This window comes from Cupressus sempervirens, chromosome 2 (assembly GCF_028749045.1).
Source record: "Cupressus sempervirens isolate cs-2001-9-10 chromosome 2, ASM2874904v1, whole genome shotgun sequence".
Classification (NCBI taxonomy): domain Eukaryota; kingdom Viridiplantae; phylum Streptophyta; class Pinopsida; order Cupressales; family Cupressaceae; genus Cupressus; species Cupressus sempervirens.
Genome location: NC_143119.1, coordinates 683,478,691 through 683,496,374, shown reverse-complemented (window position 1 = coordinate 683,496,374; position 17,684 = coordinate 683,478,691). Strand labels below are relative to the sequence as shown.

The 17,684-nt window shown below is 31.9% G+C and overlaps 1 pseudogene; it reads left to right on the top strand.

Annotated features, from left to right (window-relative positions):
- Window positions 1-269: 269 nt before the first annotated feature.
- LOC149575210 (expansin-like A1) lies at window positions 270-10,823 on the top strand (annotated as a pseudogene).
- Window positions 10,824-17,684: the final 6,861 nt, after the last annotated feature.

Sequence of the window (17,684 nt, the reverse complement as noted above, 5' to 3'; positions counted from 1 at the left end):
TGTACTAAAACTAATTTTCTTGATTATACAATAGGTATTTCATTCTTATATATGTATGTAAGTTTAATTACTCTATTATGGAATTGAATAAATACATAAATTCTAGAGAAGCGTAAACATTTGTGAGAAGATATTTGTTTCCTTCCACTAGATGAATAAATAATATCTTCCTAGGTGCAGCTGCCTGCCTTCACATGGCTCCCTTGCATTTTATTTTCCTATATAAACCTTGTATATGTTCTCCTACTTTCCATCAGACAAGCATAATAATGAAGTTCAAAACTCTCACTTGCGCGAGATGGATATTAATGTTCATCTTCCCCATAGTCTTCTATTGTGATTGGTGTGTTTACAAATCAAAAGTGGCATATTATGATTCCTTGGAGGCTATCAATAGTAAGTATAGATTTCTATTTTTCAATGGAGGTTCAACTTTTTTCATCTAGTTTTCTTTATTAAGAACTAAGGATTGAGGGGTATCCATTAGTAAGTATAAAGTTCATGGCCTCTTAAATCTTATTTCTTGCTAGAGTAACTTATCCTAAGATCTGAATAATAATTCTAGTATGAATTATAGTGGGAGCATGTGGGTATGAGTCCTTTGCAACAAACATGAGCAATGGCGATGTGGCCACAACGAGTCCAAAAATATATAGGGAAGGGATTGGATGTGGCAGCTGCTACCATATATGAACCAATCATTCACACCTTCTTTATCTTGTATTGGGATCATGACTAAGATTAAGGTTGTTTAAATTAGGTCAGTTTAAATAATATTTCTAAGTGGTTTATTTTTAGATTAAAATTATTAAATAGTCAAAATTGATTTGAACTTTTATTTTGTGTAGATAAGATGCATTGATCCTAAGATTTGCACCCATCATAGAGTAGAAGTTTTGATTATAGACATGCTTGAAAACACTCAGATGGATTTTTTGGTTTCCAATAGCACATTTTCAAATCTTGTACAACACAGAAAATCTTCTGAGCTTCTAAAGATGGGCATTCTGGGTATCGAATACAAATGGTTCGTAATTGGCTTTAGTTATATTGATAAGTAGGAGATATTTTCTGCAGCAAGTCAAATTCTTATATTGTTGTCAGGATTCAACACTCATTCAACCATGTTTCATTAGCAATCATTCACTAATGACATAAACATCACACACTAAGGCTTGATTCCTAGGCTGAAAATATTAAATAGTCAAGGTTGACTTACATTTTTCAATCTTAATTTTTTGGTTCACATGAACCCATCTCTCATTAGAATGAATGGAACACTTAGCATTCATTAGAACTAAGGCATGCTAGGGACCTCCTGGGAGCCCATCCATCCTAGTACTACTTCAACTTGAGCACTAGAACTCGTTCATCTAAGTATTATTCCATCTCAAATGTACTTAGTTACAAAATTTCTCCATGATAAAACACACTCAATTTATGACTCATATCATTTTAAATTCTCACTATTCAATTTCACAAGCCATATGGATATTTCAATTTTGAGCTATTTTTTCTTTTGGCTAGAAACCTATGAAAAATAAACATATAATTGAAAGGGTTTTGATGATCTCAAGGAAAAAGTATCATTTGACAAGAATCCTTCCTTTCTTTCTTTGACAAAATACCATGTCCCAATTGAACATATAATCCAATTGAATACAAAATTGAAAGTATTTTAATGATTTAAAGAGAAATGGGTCTTTTGATGAGAATGTTTTATTTCATATTTTTCTTTCATAGGATACCATGTAAGTACCCAAGGAAGAATATGATGGTGAAAATAGACAAGATCAGTAGTTCCATACTTTCTTGCAGTGCAATTTTTTTACCAAGGAGGGCAAACAGATATCATGGGTGTGGATGTTGCTCAGGTTAGAGACAAACATACTTATTACTGTGCGTTCTAACTTATTTAACACTTTAAATTAAGAATCAAGGCTTAGTGTATAATGTTTTAGTTATCTGAAAAGTTAAAGATGAATGTGTACTAATGAGTTAAAATTGCAAAGTGCAAGCGGGAACTTCTAATTGGATACACATGACACACAACTACGGTGCACCATGGAGTTTGGATCAGTTGCCAAAAGGAGCTCTATCTTTATGGCTACTTGTTACAAAAGGATACAATTCTTATTGGTTGTTGACCAAGGATGTTGTGATATCAACAAATTGGAGTGTGCACTTTGTTTATGACAATCAAACAAGAGAACTGTTCTTCCTATGCTACCCTAGATTGACACCAATCTGAATAGTTGCATACAAGTACATAAATTTCAAGACTATGCAATCTGTTTTAAATTTCTTTGCAGGGTTGAAAATAATTTCAGTTAGTGAGGATGATGGTATGTGATATAAGATTATCTACAAAAGTTCAATCTTTAAGTATATTTGGGCCACCTTCAATTGTTAATTGAATTTCATAAATTAGTTCTTGAGTATGCCTATTTAAATCAAAGTTATTTGTGATTTTGATATATGGTTATTCAAATTGTTAGATTTTTCTCTCTTAATAGAGATGTCCTATTTCAACTTATTTTTATTAAAACAAAAATGTTCCTAATGTTTAGTTTCAAATTATGATACTTAACTTTTGAAAAGAAAACAAAAAGTTTTTTAAGGATCAATCTTGTGAATAATGGAAGTATAAATTAGTTTAAGGTGAGTAGAGAGATAAAAAAATTGAATAATAAATAGTAAGTTGGTGAACGAAATGTTCAATAAGTTAGTATCTAGTCTCAGATGGGATTTTAGGATCTATTTGATGTCAAGTTTGGCAAAAGTGCCTCTTTATCAATGACTTATTTTAAATTCTATGTTGGATTTGTATCAAAGGACAAGTTTGTAAGTTTCAAATAAAACTTTAGCTATAAATTTATCCTCAAGTATTAAATTCATTCTAGCAATTGGTAATGTTTCTCTATAAAAAGATTCTTAATATAATATGTGACCTCCTTTTGAAAGTTTGTCAACAAACAATATTTGAGAATGTCTTAAGAAATGTTATCACATTATAAGGAATTGTTGTTTTGACTAATTTGCTTAAATTTGAAACAATAATGAAATTATAGAGGAACATAAGAGTGTATATATTAAATAGGCCTTTTAGTGAACCAAAACAAAATGTGTCACTTTTAATTTTATTTTTATCTAATGATTTATTTATGGTCTATAAATGTTCCTTTATAACAGTACAATTGATATTATGGACTTTGTGTTGGAGATCTAGGTATAATGAAAAATTGACTATTTTAAGTAAAACAAAAAATTACAAAATAGAAAACCAACATAATAGGATAGATTTTAAAATAAGATGTAAAGAGAAACCCAGATTTATAATTTGGAGCTAAAAGTGAAGAATGTGTATACTAGAAATCCTAATCTAGGTGACGTCCAAACTGATAGTTCAAAAACAAAAAACGTAGCTAAGAGTTGTTGTAGGTTTGTCTCCCACAAATTGAGCTAGAAGATGTTATATATGGTGATGGGAGTCCTAGTATTGGTTTTTTTGCATAATTTAAATATGGGATTAATGTTTTGGGTTTTAAAATATTCTTATCGAGCTATCCTTTTTTAATTTTAGATTAGGATTTATGAACAAAAAATTGGAGAAGAATAACTTTTTGTATAGGGGTTTTCCTTAGAAGGTAGACTTGTGTTGAATAGTGGCATACAAGTACATGAATTTCAAGACTAGGCAATTTGTTTTAAATTTAGATATGCAGGGTTAAAAATAATTTTAGTTAGTGAGGATGATGGTATGTGATATAAGATTATCTACAAAAGTTCAATCTTTAAGTATATTTGGGCCACCTTCAATTGTTAATTGAATTTGATAAATTATTTCATAAATTAGTTCTTAATGTATGCCTATTTAAATCAAAGTTACTTGTGACTTAGATATATGCTTAGTCAAATTGTTATATTTTTCTCTGTTAATAGAGATGTCCTATTTCAACATGTTTGTATAAAACAAAAATGTTCCCAATGTCTAGTTTCAAATGATACTTAACTTTTGAAAAGAAAACAAAAAAAAAAATTAACAGATCAATCTTGTAAATATTGGAAGTATAAATTAGTTTAAGGTGAGTAGAGAAATAAAAGATTTAAATAATAAATGGTAAGTTGGTGAATGAAATGCTCAATAAGTCAGTATCTAGTCTGAGATGAGATTTTTAGGATCTATTCAATGTTGAGTTTGGCAAAAGTGTCTCTTTGTTAATGACTTATTTGAAATTCTATGTTGGATTCGTAGTAAAGGACAAGTTTTCTAGTTCGAGATGAATTTTTAGCTATAAATTTGTGATCAAGTATTAAATTCATTCTAGCAATTGGTAATGTTTCTCTATAAAAAAATTCTTGATATAATATATGACCTCCTTTTGAAAGTTTGCCAAAAACAATAATTGAAAATATCTTTAAAAATGTTGTCACATTATAAGGAATTATTGTTTTGACTGATCTCGGTAAATGAAACAATAATGAAAATTATAGAGAAACATATGAGTTTATATATTTTATAGGCCTTTTAGTGAACCAAAACAAAATGTGTCACTTTTAATTATTTTAAATCTAATGAATTATTTAGGGTATCTAGAATGATGTTTCATTCATTTTTAGGTGATTACAATGAATGCATCAAATATCTTTAAATAATAGTGTGCAACAAGTTATGTGAAACATGCCATTAATGTCTTGGTGTAGAAGGGTGAAGAGTGTCAATTCACCAAATTTTTATTTTGACTTTAGATTAGAAATGAATAAATTTATGATTTATCTTAGAATGATCTCCTTATATCCTTTGGAGGATTCTTTATGGTTCATAGGTGCTTAGAAAGAATGCATTGATTACCTTTAATACTAGTACATAACATAAAATTGTGTGAAAAATGTACAACTAGTCTACTCAAGATGGAAGAATGATGAGGGATAGTTTGTTTGCTTTGAATTTCATTGTAAAATTGGAAAGAGACATGTTCATGACCAAAAACTTGAAATTTAAATCAATAATGATAAAATCAATGTTGCAAACAACTAAATAGAGGAAGGTATGCAAAATAAGTAGATTATTAAGATAAATGTAAAAGAGTGTGTGCAAATAAATAAAAATTCAAGATTAAAGACTTGTTAGGTATATTAAGATGATGAAAACTAAGGTCTCATATTTTTGTTACATAACATTTGAACAAAAGTAGGCTTCATTTATTCCTTAAAGGAGATATAAAAAATTTAATTATGTTCCTTTATAACAATGCAATTGAGATTATGAACTTTGTGTTTGTGATCTAGGTATAATGAAAATTGAATACTTTAAGTAAAACATAAAATTACAAAATAGTAAACCAACATAATAGGTTAGAATTTGAAATAAGATGTAAAGAAAAACGTAGATTTATAAATTGGAGCTTAAATTGAATGATGTGGATACTAGAAATTCTAATCTAGGGCATGCCCAAATTGATAGAAATAGAGAAAAATATTGTTGAGAGGTGTTGTAGGTTTGTCTCCCACAAATTGAGCTAGAAGATGTTAGATATGGTGTTGGTAGCCCTACTTATGGTGTTTTTGCATGTTTAAAATATGGGACTAATAGACTAATGTTTTGAGTTGTCTAGTATTCTTATCTCTACCCTCTTTTAATTTTTGATTAGAATTTATGATCAAAAAAATGGAGAAGAATAACTTTGTTGTATAGGGGTTTTCCTTAGAATTCAAACCTTGTGTTGACATTTCAACGTCTGCAATAGCTATTATTATGAAAAATAAATCTTAAAATTAGAATACATTAGAATGAAACAAAAAAAATGTTAAAATAAAATAATCATATCTTAGAAATGAAAGTGGTGGTGATGCAATGTTGTTTAGACAAGTCCTTCAAATGTCATATATATATATATATATATATATATATATATATTTATTTATTTATTTATTTATTCCAGACATGAAATTATACTTGGATGCTCAACATGTAGTCAATTAGTCCTTGGAATCACATATGATCTTGGATGAGTTAGAATTTAGATTCATTCTATTCTAAATAATTAACTTTATGAATAATAGAATATTCTATTTATATAAGGTTCACAAGGTGTATTTGATTAATTTAGTCTACTTAAAACTATCATTAATAAAAAAAACCCTAAGATGAAAATTCTAATTGTGAATGCTAACATAGGCAACGACTACAATTTCAAGAAAATTTGGTGTCACATTATTGGGAACCTTTATCCCACCAAAATAAGACCTCTAGAAGGGATTCATGAGTATCAAGTTTTGCAATGGTATATCTTATCCTAAATTTAGTATTTTATGACAATTTGAAATTTCATGATTGATTTAAAGTACGAGATGGCTCAAATATGGTCTATGAAAAATAAAATAAAGTTTGTACCAAATAAACTGTGAAACTGTAAAGTGCTACAATTTATTAAACACTACAAAAAGTAAGAGATTAAGTGCATAAATTTATTGTTCGAGATTAATATTTGATTACTTAGTATGTCAGGGGTGTTTATATAGAAAATAATGAAAATATGAAACTAAATAAAAATAATGTATATAAAACTATTCATTTGTGAAAAAATAAGAGAGCAAAAAAGGCTAAATTCAAAATAAGTCTACATAATTAGATTTTTTTCAATGATATTTAAAAGGCTTTATAAACCCTTATTTTCCCATGATTAACTACCTCCGATAATATAACTTTCCAACTAACAACTATAAGTTGGCACTTGTTGATTAATATAGATTATAAACTAAGCTATTTAATGTAATGAGCCAACATCGCCCCTCATTAGATTTATCCAAATAAGGTTGGAAGTTGCAAGGATTTTCAACACAATCCTTCTGGAATATTTGATGAAGCGCCTACACAAATCCTCCTCGCTCACTCAAGAAACACCAAATTGATTGTATCAATGGATCCCCTGGCTGCAGAATCTAAAATCATATGCTCTACTCAAGAAACAATGAATTAACTCCAATCTTCACATTGTGAATGCTCCGGCCTCCCTTGCACAATGAGACATATTTCCTCTAAAATTTCACATCTCCTAATGCCTCCTTCGACATTGCATATGGGATATCTTTCCTCTGAAACAAGCATGATGTCAAACCCCCTCTTATATTCTAAAACACACATATATCAACTGTGACCTAATCCACTAAAATTGCTTGCCATTTCATAATTGCAATGTATCGATTTTTATTTTTCTAAATTGTAGACAATAGGAATAATTAATTTAGTTGTTATTTTTTATGATTTTTTATATTGATAACAAATTTTAAATTTAAATATTAAAATTTAGATATAAATAATCAAATCTTAGAAATTATAATTGAAAAATGTATATTGAGGAAAAACTATGTACCATAACAAAATTTAAATGTCTTTACCTATAATAAATATAATTTACGGTTAATAAATTAGTTCCAATTTATGTGCATTTCTTTAGATAGATGTGTTTAAATATGCTTATTAATTAGTTATCAAGCTATTGATTTAAAGTTTAAAGTTTATATATGTATAAATAATCACTTTTAACTTCATAAAAGAATTTCTCTCATGAAAATTGGTGAGCAGTACTATAATATTCTCAGTCTTATGTTCAAAACCTAAAAATCCTTTCGGGAATCTTGGGCAGATAAACTAGAAAAAGACTATTATGGATGTGGATGAGGAGAAGGTTGTTGGCCCTAAAGAGGTTTTTTGGTTCAAGAAAGAGGATCCATGCTAGCAAAAAGAAGAAAGTACATACAATTAATCAGTGTTGCTACAAGGATGGATCATATGGAATTGGAAGTTGTAGAGCTTCTCTCTTTCTTTTTTGTTGAGTCTTAGTGCTTATCTGATTGTAGTGATGTTATGGAGGGTTTTCAGTCCCTAAAAAACTTATTTTTCTCTTAATAAAAAACAAAATAAAAATAATACATTTGTATGATAATCTTTTTTTATGGGTAATATTTTTCTTTTGACTAGAGTTATGAACCAGTGAGGCCACAAATCTAGGGAGCAAGGATTTGAATCTTGGTTGCACCATTAACAGTGCAACCACTACACCACATAGTGATCCCCCAAATTGTATGATGATATTTAATCCTTATTACTTTATCTAAATAAATATAAAAATTTACAATGAAATCATTATGTTGGATTTCAACTTTTTTTTTGTTGTGTTTGTATGCCATTGTTTTTAATCATGAATTAACAAGGAACTTTGTGAGATCCATTATGTGCACAAGGATTTAAAAACTAGTCATTTCAAAGTGTTGCCTAATACCTACTTAAATATGTTCCAATAATCATGTCCTTCAACTACCTCATTACCAATACTTGTGTATTAATGTCCTAATAAAATTGCACTCCTCTAATTAAAACTTAACAAATTTCATCTACTTATAGAACAAATGAATGACAATTAATAAATGTGAAATATTTTAATAAACTTTTATTTTTCTATATATGAACGATTGAAAAAAAGCTCCATTGTAACATTTAATTGAACATTAGTTCATGTTCTCAAAGTGGTGCCTTATGTCCACTCCTTGTCATGATAATTTTTTGAAGGATGGAGATGGCCCAACAATCATACTTTTCAAACTTTCCCACTTAGATTTGTGTATAAATAATTGCTTCCTTCCATTCAGCTTTCCCACCAACTCAACATCAAGTGGTAGTATAACTTGAAAAGATCATCATGGAATAAGTTAAGCGCACTCATCTAGAAGTCTAAAGTTGATGCTTAGGCTCAGTTGCTAGCATGGAAAAGTTGCCCCTTCTGCCTTAAAAGATGGGCTATTAAGCACACCTTTTGGTTCGGCTCCCATGCCCAACAACTCTGGAGGTTCCTCTTTTCCACTTTTTTGGCTTTATTCCCTCAAGCTTGGTACTAGATGAATGCCTTGCTTGGTCTTTCATCAACCCCTACTATTATCATGCATCCTTCAGGCACATTATCCTTAAACATATGTGTATGGTTGTCTTATTATGATATTTGGGACTTCTCGGGAGGTCACACATACCTGTACTATTCCAGCTTAAGCCCGCTTAACTATGGGGTTTCCAACATGGTTAAACCCACTCTGTATGATTATCTTTTCACACACTTTCCATTCTTCTCAGGTTTAGTATTTGATGGTCACTTCAGATTTCTCTCCTCTACTCCTTGCTTTTAAAGCTGCCCTCCAGACCAACATCAAGCTTAGAAAGTCTCTTGAAGATATACAATATCAGCTTTGTGTGTTTGAAGAAAAGTATAAAGTGCAGGTAAATCAAGCTGCCATCAAATATTCTTGAGCAATGTGCTTACATCAAAGAGCTCAAGTTTATTGAAGGTGGTTGTCATGTCTCTCTAGAGGAGTCTTGTTGAACAAATATATGTCACGGTTCTTTCAACTTGGAATACAAACAGCTTTGTTGCAGCATTGCTTCAGCATTCTATATTAAAAGATGCTGATATTTCGAAGGAATCGCCTAATATCTTGAAAGAAGTTTGGAAGTGAATAGCATTTTCAAAACTGTTGAACTAGGATAGTCATTTGCTATAATAACATTACTTGTACCTATTGTCATATATTTGTAAAAAAGTTTATTTTTGTTAATAAAATGCTTCTTTCAATAAAATAAAATAAATCTAACCAAAAGGACTACTTTCCCACAAACTACAAAAAGAGTGGCTCATTATGAAGCCAATGTCCATTCATGCCCACTGCAAATTGCCACTATCAATATATAAAGGCACATCGTACTCAGTGGCTTCCCTTTTAATGCACGCTTTGAATTTGGGTATATTTGCTTCTTTCAAAAAATGGCACGTCCATACAGTCGATGAACTGGAAAAGGCTGTGGGCCTCTTAGAGTACAGTCGGCCACCATATTTTTGTTTTGCATCCCATGTACAATTGCCTGCCTCTCACGCGGCATTCTTGAATTTTAGTTTCTTATGAAGTCTTGTATGTTTTTCTTATTTCTCATCTGTATGACAATGGAGTTGAAAACGATATGCGTTTTAGTTTGTTGTTATTTAAACATTTTCTCTTGAACTGTCTTCTTCAACAACTATTTATAAAATATAGGTCAGTATGTATGCTTCAAAAACTATATAATTGAATAATAATAACAATATTATAACTAAATTCATTCCAATCTTATAATCTGTCTTGCAACTATACCTATATGCTAAGATGACAGGATTTGAATGATTTGAAGGGAAATGGGGCACATTTAATAAGAATATTCGTTTCTTAATTTTGTTTCACAGAATACCATGTGAATATCCAGGAAAGAGCATGACAGTGAAGGTAGACAAGATCAGTAATTACCCATACTTTCTTGCTCTGCAATTTCTGTACCAAGGAGGGCAGATGGATATCATAGGCCTTGAAGTTGCTCCTGTAAGAAACATTCATCTTACTCATGACTGGATATTCAAATCCTTAAAACTTAATAAGTTTGAGTGGGTATAAAATAGATTTGTTTTTTATGAATTTTTTTTTATGGAGGTCATCCACAATCAAATTTTAGGTATTCGATATGGACCCGCACGTGACTGAAACGTCTTCGACTAAGAACATGAATATTTTTAAACATGTGATTTCTTAAATATTTTTTTATGAAAATATAACTTTAATATTTTAATTAATAGAAAAAATCTATTCATAATTTTATTGAATTAATGGAGGTGGGATCTTGGGCGATGTGGAGTATGGAGCAGCCACCAGAGGGGGAAATGTCAATAAGGATTCTTGCTGTTTTGCCTTCAAATTGGAAAGTGGGTTCCATTTATGACAGCGGAGTTCAGATCAAAGAAATATACATATAATTTTATGAACATTCATGTTTCACACATCAATGCTTGGGATTATTGTGGTCCTCTCCATTGCTACAACCTGGACCGTATGCGACAATAATGCAAATGAATTCTTTTAAAAGTATTTTGATTTATTGGTGGGTGGAAAAGAGTTTAGGTTGACTGATAAGACACCATTCTAAATTTGTTAAGAGTGATCATAATTTGAAAAAAGATAATTTATTTTGGTATAGGTGAAAGAAAATTTAATAGTCTAGGTATGCATATATATGATTTAGGAATCAAAAAATGATAATTAAAAGTCTATTAATAAGTTTCAAATGCATCTATATTCTAATTATTTTTTAACCTTTTCAGTTCAAAATATGTTCATTTGTATATTCTTATTGGAACTTGCGTACACTATTACATGTGTGCATAAGTTCTAGGGATTTTGAGGGCATGATTATTGGGGCATCTTTCAAACTAATTTTTAACTCTTTCAAGTTTAAAGAATTGTACAAGAAACTTTGTTAATATTGAGAAAAGTATTTTTTATTAGTGTTGCCTTGGTCAAGTGTCGGAAATTCCATCCTTTTTAGTTTCAATTAAGCCAAAACATGCTTGACTTTGAGCTTTAGAAAGGTCAAATTTTTAGCAAATTTTTAGTGATTTATAATTCTGATGTAGGAGCATCCTGGGTTTCTTTGTAATCCTGCACATTAGTTCATTCTGCCTAGTTCCAATTTGGTCGACTTTGCTCACATTTAATTTTGGTATAGTTAATTATATTTGATGAGGGGACTTGTGGTTTCTCTATGTTCTAGAATTATCTGTAAGCCATTTTGGCAAGTATAAGTAGGGTTTTTAGGTTTAGGGTTAAGAAAAAAAATTTGGTGGGAGAGTTTAAAAGAAAAGAGATATGTGGATTTAAAAAGCTAATTTGGAGATCTGGAAGTTGTACATTTTTAATTGGCCATAACCCAGAAGGCCTTACAGCTGGGCATGTATGCTAAATATTTGATGAATCAATAAATATATCCTTGTTCTCTCTTTCCTTGGTGTTGTTCCTCGTGTTTACTTCTGTTGTGTTAACTCTTGTAGGGTGGTTTGGATAGCTAGGTGTGCCTTTGGCCTAGTTATTCATCCCTTGCCTGCATCAGTTGGTATCAAAGCCTGAAGTTTATCCTTGTGGAGATTGGATCATGTAGAACCTTGATTTGGATCTGGTTGTAGGGTGGCAGATCTATGGATTTGACCTATAACTTGCAGAGGGTTACGATCTTGCAAGAACCCAATTTGTAAAGATGGTTCGTGGTAGAGGAAATAATGTTGATAACACTATATTGGATCAATTAAGACAAATTGCAGCCAAATTCGATGTTGTAGAGATAGCCCAAAGGAGAGGAGCACATCTTGAAGATGTAAGTGATGATGAAGGAGCAACACCAAACCATAATCCAGAACTTGAAGAAGATCGAGATGAGGAAAGATTGTTGCAATTATTGTCTAGGGAAAATTCAAAGCCTGTTGTAGAAGTTGTTCCTTATGATGGGAAATTGGATACAAATAGTGTGCTGGATTGGATCTCTGATATGGAGAAGTTCTTTGAGTATGAAAACACTCCTGATAACAGAAAGGTGAAGATTGCAGTCATTAGGCTGAAAGGTCGTGCATCATTATGGTGGGAGCACTTGCAAACTGATAGACAAAGGAGAGGAAAGGAGAAGATAAGAACTTGGCCAAAGATGGTGAACAAGGTAAAGAAAAAATTCCTTCTTGCTGATTACCAAGTTAGCTTATTGAGAAAGATGCAAAATTTTAAACAAAGGGACATGACTGTGAAAGAATATACCGAGCAATTCTATAGATTGGACATCAGATTTGGACATGTGGATGATGATGTTGAGAAAATTGCAAGGTACATTAATGGATTGAGATCTGGAATTCAAGATGAGATAAGTTTTGTGAAGTTGGAAAGTGTGAAAGAAGCATACCAGTATGCCTTGAAGGCTGAGGAGATCTTGACAAAGAAGCATGAACAAAGACAAAGAGGTAGAGGTGGTAGATTCCAAAGAGGTAGAGGTAGATTTTATGGAGAAAGTAGTAGATCTAACAATTCTATGCAAGATAAAGGCAAATTTGAATGGAAGAGTGATGATAAAGGCAAGACCGAATGGAAAGGTGGTAATTCTTACCAAGGAGGCACTAATTCTTACAGGAGAAGAGGTAATTCCTATTCTAGAAGTAGATTTCATGGTAATTGTTTTAGATGTGGCAAAGAAGGGCATAGATCTTTTGAATGTAGATCCTCTGAAAGTGGACAGAATAATAGAAATTATGTGATTCAAGAAGACATTGAAAGTTCACCAAGTGCGCCTGAAGTTGGAGAAAATTTGATGGTGAGAAGAACCTTATGTAATAAAAGAAGTGATGAGGAACCTATTTTAACGAGAAGTCTTTTCAAGAAAAGATGTAAGATGGCTAGAAAATGCTGCAAAGTGATCATTGGCAGTGGGAGTTCTACAAATCTGGCATCAGAAGAGCTGGTTACCAAGTTGCAGTTAGAGAGGCTGAAACATCCCAAACCTTATCATGTTTCATGGATCAAAGATGAGCATAAGATATTGAAAAGTGAGCAATGCCTTGTGAAATTTTAAATTGGACATTATGTTGATGAAGTTTTGTGTGATATTATGCCCATGGATTGTTGTCATATTTTGTTGGGTAGACCTTGGCAATATGATAGACATGTTGTACATGATGGAATATTGAATCAATATACTCTTTGGGTGAATGGGAAGAAACAAACATTGTTGCCTTTGATTGAAGTTCCAAATGAGATTAATTGTACTACTGTAAAGATTTGTATGGTTAATGGGAAATAATTTGAAAAAAAAGTGAAGAAGAATCAGGTTTGCTTTGCCATAATTTCAAGAAAACCAAGTTTTGTCAATGAAGGCCAAGTGCAAGAGAATAATGCTAACCGAGTGCCAAATAGTGGTGACCAAGTGATAGATGGTAGTATTGACCAAGTGCCAGAAGAAATTGCAAAATTGCTCAATGAATATAAAGACATTATTGTTGATGATCTTCCTAATGGATTACCTCTAGTAAGAAGTATAAGTCATTGTATGGATTTGATTCCTGGAGCAAGTTTGCCAAACAAAGCACCATATAGATTGACACCTATAGAGAATGAAGAACTTAATAGACAAGTGCATGAGTTGTTGCAGAAATGTTTGATCAAAGAAAGCTTGAGTCCATGTGCTATACCTATTGTATTAGCACCTAAAAAAAATGGAGAATGGAGAATGTGTACTAATTCCAGAGCCATTAACAAGATAACAGTGAAAAATAGGTTTCCTATGCCAAGGATGGATGACATAATGGATTGTTTAAGCGGAGCAAAGTATTTTACCAAGATTGATTTGAAGAGTGGCTATCATCAGATCAAAATTAGAGAAGGTGATGAATGGAAGATTGCTTTCAAGACAAAAGATGGTTTGTATGGATGGTTGGTTATGCATTTTGGTTTGACTAATGCACCTAGTACTTTCATGAGGTTAATGAATGAAGTTCTGAAAAGATTTTTGGGTAAGTTTGTGATTGTTTATTTGGATGATATTCTGATATTCAATAAGACTAAAGAAGAACATCTTGAGCATATTAGACAAGTATTGCAAAGGTTGAAAGAGGAAAAGTTGCTGATTAATCTGAAAAAGTGTTCTTTTATGCAAGAGGAGATCGTGTATCTGGGATTTGTGATTTCAGCTGATGGTTTGAAGATGGATCCTGAGAAGGTTAAAGCAATTTTGGAATGGCTTACACCTGAGAATGTAAGTGAGGTAAGATCATTTCATGGTTTAGCTAGTTTTTATAGAAAGTTTATAAAGAATTTTAGTGCTTTTTGCAATGCTATGACTGAGACAATGAGGGGAGATAAAAAAGAATTCAAGTGGAAACATGGAGCTGATAAGAGTTTTGAGACTTTGAAACAAAAGGTTGCAGAATTATCGGTATTGGCTTTGCTTGATTTCAACAAAGTATTTCAAGTTGAATGTGATGCAAGTGCTAATGCAATAGGAGCTGTATTAAGTCAAGAAGGTAAGCGTGTTGCTTTCTTTAGTGAAAATTTGAATGATGCTAGAAGGAAATATTTTGTGTATGATCAAGAGTTTTATGCTATTGTTCAAGCATTGAAGAAGTGGAGACATTACTTGATGCATAAGGAGTTTGTGTTGTATACTGATCATAAAGCTTTACAATACTTGGGAAGTCAACATAAATTGAATCAAAGGCATATGAAGTGAGTTATATATTTGCAAAGTTTTACATTTGTTATTAAGCATAAGAGTGGAGTTACTAACAAAGTTGCTGATGCATTGAGTAGAAGACATTCTTTGTTGACTGAAATGAAGGTTGAAGTTTTTGGTTTTGATGAGATGAAAGAGTTATATGATGTTGATCTTGATTTTTCTAAGGCATGGAGAGAGTGCAGAGCACCAAATCTGACAGATCACATAAGTAAGTATGATGAGTATTTCATTCAAGATGGTATGTTGTTCAAAGGCATTCAGTTGTGTATTCCTAGAAGTTCTATGAGGTTGAATCTAATTAAGTAAAAGCATAGTGGTGGATTAGCTGGACATTTTGGAATTGATAAGACATTGAGTTTGCTGAAAGAAAAATATTATTGGCCACAAATGTATAAGGATGTTCAAAAATTTGTAAAGAGTTGTGGAGTTTTTCAAGTTGCAAAAGGAGTGAATCAAAATACTGGTTTGTATACACCTATTACTGTTCCTTAGAAACCTTGGACTGATATTAGTATGGATTTTGTTCTTGGATTGCCTAAGACAATGAAAGGGTATGATTCCATATTTGTGGTAGTGGATAGATTCTCTAAGATGGCTCATTTTATACCATGTAAGAAGACATCAGATGCCGAGAATGTTGTTGAACTTTTTTTTAAAGAGATTGTGAGATTGCATGGATTACCAAGAAGTATTATTTCTGATAGAGACAGTAAGTTTGTTGGATATTTTTGGAAGACTTTGTGGAAGAAGATGGGTACTGAGTTGAAGTTTAGTTCTACATTCCATCCACAAATAAATGGACAGACAGAGGTTATGAATAGAATCTTGGGTAATTTGCTAAGATGTTTGGTTGGGAATAAGCCAAGTAATTGAGAGATGGTATTGGCACAAGCTGAATTTGCATATAACAATTCTATGAATAGGAGTACAGGGAAGACACCTTTTGAGATTGTTACTGGAATGCATCCTAGAGGCATATCAAATTTGAGAGATGTTGTTGGTGAAGAAAAGAGAAGTGTTGTAGGAGAAGAATTTGCTGATTTTATGGAGTCTTTTCATAAGGAAGTGAAGTTGAGATTAGAACAAAGTAATCATAAGTATAAAGAGAACGGTGATCAGTCTAGAAGACACCATGATTTTTAGGTTGGTAATGAGGTGATGGTTCATCTAAAGAAAGAAAGATTCCCAGCTAGGACATACAGTAAGCTGAAGATGAAGAAATTTGGACCTTGTAAGATCTTGAAGAAGTTTGATAGTGGTAATGCTTATGAAGTTGAGTTACCTGATGACATGGATATATCTCCTATATTCAATATTGCTTATTTGTATAAGTATCATGAGTCAAAGGATCAAATTGATGTACCTAATAATTATCCTAAGAAGCAAATAAAAGAGGTTGAACATATATTGGATCAAAGAGTTGGTAAGAGCATAGGAGGAAAAGATTACTATGAATATTTGGTGAAGTGGAAGAATAGACCAGTTGAAGATGCTACATGGATTTCTCAGTCTGAGTTGAATTCAGCTCAGGGTGTGACACTTGCATGATTCAGGAGAATCATTTTTTTCCCAACCCTGGTTGTCTGATGCAGGAGCATCCTGGGTTTCTTTGTAATCCTGCACATTAGTTCATTCTTCCTAGTTCCAATTTGGTCGGCTTTTCTCACATTTAATTTTGGTATAGTTAATTATATTTGAGGAGGGCCAACTTGTGGTTTCTCTATGTTCTAGAATTATCTGTAAGCCATTTTGGCAAGTATAAGTAGGGTGTTTAGGTTTAGGGTTAGGGCAGATTTTTTGGTGGGAGAGTTCAAAAGAAAAGAGATATGTGGATTTAAAAAGCTGATTTGGAGATCTAGAAGTTGTACATTTGTAATTGGCCGTAACCCAGAAGGCCTTACAGCTGGGCATGTATGCTGAATATTTGATGAATCAATAAATATATCCTTGTTCTCTCTTTCCTTGGTGTTGTTCCTCGTGTTTGCTTCTGTTGTGCTAACTCTTGTAGGGTGGTTTGGATAGCTAGGTGTGCCTTTGGCCTAGTTATTCATCCCTTGCCTGCATCAAATTCCAAGTTCTCATGCTTGTTCCCACTTTAGATATCAAGAGGTTTAAAAAATGTGCTCAAAACATGCAATTGCATTCTAATTCTTAACCTCTCTAACTCAAAAAAGGCTAAGAAAAACACTCCTAAGGCATGTTTTGATCACTGAACATTAAGGGCCTATTTGGCAATGGGAATACAAGCGAAATAGGCATATGTAAATTTTTAAAACTTTGAACTTTGTTTGGATGCACCAAATCAGAATTAGAATACAAAATAAAATAGGAATGTGTATTCCAATTTTGGCCCAAAAATGAGGTTTTGTAGTTCCACCCAAATAGGTGGAATTGGAATACGTATTCCTATTCCAATTTTATTTATTTTAGAAAACATAAAATTTTGGGCCTGCGAATTCCCCATCAAATTCTAGCTGAACCAAATAGAGAATAGGAATATTTACCCCCATTTTCTATATCAGAATAAGTATTCCAAAATAGCTATTCCTAGCCAAACAAGCCCTAACCTCCTAAA